At 51.4% G+C, this 3,886-nt stretch overlaps 1 pseudogene; it reads right to left on the bottom strand.

Annotated features, from left to right (window-relative positions):
* Positions 1 to 2,182: 2,182 nt before the first annotated feature.
* On the bottom strand, positions 2,183 to 3,639 carry LOC144798136 (thrombomodulin-like; annotated as a pseudogene).
* Positions 3,640 to 3,886: the final 247 nt, after the last annotated feature.

Below are 3,886 nucleotides of genomic sequence, written 5' to 3'. Positions count from 1 at the left end.
ACTGATAATTCTTGTTGTACAGTTTCTGCATCGACACCAGTTAGTAGTGAACATCACTAATTGTTGGGTGTGTGGTCTAGTACCACATACTACAGATAGAGGCATTCCTTATTTGGTCCTGCCATATATGGCCTTTGTGCTACTGCGTGTGTAAGGAGACCTGTCCCGAGAGAGTCGCTAAATAATAGGATTATGCTTCAGCAACATCTTGATGATTTGATAAATATAGACCTGGACTCAGACTAGCGTGAGTATAGGTTATTGCCTATGTAAGGGCAAAAGGAGCGTCTGTGGTACTGAAAATTCTGGACTCGTGTAATAAACTTTGTCGTAGCATGACGATTTTGGTATCAAAAGACCGAGAATGGCTAGTACACTATGTACAAGCATTTTCGTCATATTCCAGTAACGATTTCACCTCGAAATCGTCATTTTCATCCTGGTACCCTTGGCTTCCATTTTGTGAACGGCAGCCATTTTGTGGATTGCCCTTACAGTAGGCCCTCACTGTGGCAGAACAAGTATTTAAGGACATAACCTTAGCATGGGTTTGTGCTGACTCCTGCATGACCTGCCGAAAGCTGACTCCCTTGCCCGAGGCTGACCTCGTTGAGCCAGTTCCTTGTTAGGCAGCTGGTCAGATAGAGATCAAAGAGCAGGACATTGCAATGTTTATTGTACACGCACACACCCCTTTATCTTGCTCCTATCTGTTTCTGTTCCTTCTTTATGGTCTATTTATGATGTGGGCTGCGGGCCTTTTCATTATGGGTCCTGTCCAGCTTGTCTAAAGAAGAATGTTTATTATGGGTTTGTTTGATGATTAATTTTGGGTTGGACAAACTGAAAAGTGGGTTTGTCATCATACAGTGCTTTGTGTGCACGTCCTGGGAGTGACCAACAATAATGTACTTCAAAGAGAAAATGTGTGCCTAGGGCATAATAAATGGTATAAAAGGTCTGTGCTGAGACCATTCAGCAGACTGCCTCATTCAATTGCTAAGGCTGTTGGGTGACGTAGCCTCACTTAATTGTGTTTAATAAAGATGTCTTTTTCATATTTTCAGAGTCTTGTGCCAAGTTCTTGTTATATTAGTAAGTATTCCCTGAGCGAAAATTACCAAGTTCTTCAGTTGAGCCAGCATGTGCAGGGAGGGGCGGGCCGAGCCATGGGATGGGGAGGAGGAGTGGTAGGTGCTCTTTTAAGTGAGCATGTCAGCTGGGTCGGACGTCTTAGGCTGACAAAACTGATATGCGCACTAAGGTCTCTCCAACCCAGCTGTATTACACAGCAGAGTTGGAGAAAAAGCGCAGACTCCCTGTGCCTGAGAGATTATTAATCCAGCTCGCTCAAGCCAATCCCCCACGCTGCTCTCATGCTTGAGAGCAGCAAGCGGATTGGATGGGGAGTTCGTGATGCTGTCCCAGGGACTGCTGTGACCAGGAACTGGAAGCAGAAGAGCACGAGGTGGCGGGCAGCACAAGGTAAGTGTTTACTTTTTTTATTATAAAACTCCCTGCGTGCCCCTTCACCTGCTCACCACTCTTTCTGTGTCAGCCACCACTGCCCAGAAGCCCATCTAATGCAAATCAGTACTGACCTTGCTCCTCATGGAAACAGTCTATCCTGAACCTTAGTCCATTCAAGCATACACCCAGAGACCCACTGATTAGGTCTCAAGTGGTGTTGCAGCGCAAAGCGCTGCTCGCTCGGAGAGAAATTTTGTGGATGAGGGGTTTTCCGAAAGTGACTCGAAGCCCCGCCCCTCATTTCCATAGGCTTGTGTCACCGTTTATGCTAAACGGTGGCCTGCCATTGCAAATGAGGGTTTTTTGTTGACGCCCTTTCGCCTCAGATCTGGACTGGGTCGCCTGCTTTGCTGCTGTCGCAAAGCACTTTATCTTTATGGGGCCATGTGTTTCTAATTAGAAACACATGGCCCCATAAAGATAAGAGATCAATGCTTGTTAAAAGTCACGTTCTGGTGAAGGCGCATTGTCTAAGCACTTGCTGGGCTCAAGGGGATGCCGTGGGCCTGTCTTTATGGCCCCAACTCCTAGGGAGTCTGTCCTCATGGCTCACCTTCGACATGAGACTATCTGCGTGGCTCACCCTTGGAGCGAGGGTCCGTGCGTGTGCAATAGGTTCTAGTCTTTCCGCGCATGGTTTCTCCCATGCCTCCTAAAGTTTCTGGTGCGAGGGGGTGCTCAGGGTGACCTGTCTCAGCACCACGCCTTTCTCGGCATGTTTACATTTGCAGTCCGTCACCGCGTGCACGCTGTGCTTCCTGATCCAATGGAAGACAATAATAATGAGGACAGACAAGATGCCCACCGTGATGCCAATCATGATGCCCAGATGAAGGGGCTCTGGTGGAGATAGTGTGGCCCTGGGTACTGCTGTGGGGGTGGTGACGCCTTTGGAGCTCCCTTCCTCGTCATCATAGAGTTTACAGGACAGTACGTCGGCTTGCAGAGTGTACCCGGGACAGCAGGAGCACCGGAAAGAGCCGGGGGTGTTGTCACAGGCGTGGTCACAGTATTCCGAGAGGCACTCGTCAATATCCACACAGACCGTTCTAGGTGTGCCCTCCACACTGAACGCTTGCACCGCGCTGGCATCGCCTTTCTGAATGATGTACCCCTGAGGGCAGCGACAGGACTCCATGGTTTTTGAGTCACACTCCGCCGGGCACTCGCTGCTATTGCAGAATATCTGGCACTTGCTGGGATCGCGAGAATATGCGCTGTACCCCGGGTCACAATCACACCTGTAGGTGCCAGGCAGGTTGATGCAGTTCTGTTCACACACCTAGCCGTAGCACTCATCAATGTCCTCACACTTGTTATCAAAGATTTCGTAGCCCGGGTGGCAGAGGCAGTGGAAGCCCCCCCCCCCCACTGTGTTCTCGCACTGCTGATTGCATATGTTCTTGTTCACCTGGCAGCCGTCAACATCGTGGCAGCTGGTGCCATCTTTGCCCAGTTCGTACCCTTCCTGGCACATACACTGTGGAACGTTGTTGGTGGTGTTGAGGAAGCAGAGCTGGGCGCACCTGTGGCTGAAGCAGGGGTTGGGAGGCAGGACGCTTTGCTGTCCATCTTTAACCAGCTCCAAGCCCTGGGGGCTGGTGGCAATGCCAGACTCCTCTCGACCGCTGTGGCTGCAGCCTCCGTTCTCCACCTCGCAGTGCCAGGGGCATGGGCTCTGGGCAACCCATCTCGTGCTGTCCTGGCCTCGGCAGTGAAGCTCCAATCCATCAGGAGAGATTGAGGCCACTGTGTCAAGGGGCAGCGCCATTAAGTCGCTACCATTAGCTCTGAAGGGGGTCACCTAGGTCACCGCGAGGCCAGAGCCGAGGATTAAGGGACTGAAAGTGCCCGGATAGGTGAACTCGCACAGGAAACTTTGGCTTTCGTCTCGCAGTCCCTTTCCCACCAGGCCAGATCCCTCTACATGGTCACGCAGCGCTGTGAGCAGCTGCTCCCAGCTCCAGGGGCCTTCCAGTTGGTGTAGTCTGTGTTGGAGTCTTCGGTGACCCACTGGAAGCCACGTAGAGGCCCTGGAAGGTCAGGACAGGAGCCGGTTCGAGTAGTGTGAGGCTGGCGGAGCCCTATCGGCAGTGCATGGTTCACCATCAACTCAGCTTCAGACGCACAGCGCCTGCCCCACGATTAGTGTAGCTACAAACAACCACCTGCTCCTCCCCTCAATGCAATAGATGTTTCACACTGTGTTTCTGACTGAAAGCGCTTTCAGTGCGCCGAGAGTGCCCAACACCCATCAACTCAATGCCATAGATGTTTTTCAGACTTAGTTTCTGCCTCGCTTCAGGCACACAGCACCTTCCGGCGATGAGTACCTCCGAAGCTCCTCCCCTCACAA

This window comes from Lissotriton helveticus, chromosome 12 (assembly GCF_964261635.1).
Source record: "Lissotriton helveticus chromosome 12, aLisHel1.1, whole genome shotgun sequence".
Lineage (NCBI taxonomy): Eukaryota > Metazoa > Chordata > Amphibia > Caudata > Salamandridae > Lissotriton > Lissotriton helveticus.
This window is presented reverse-complemented; position numbering and strand designations above follow the sequence as displayed.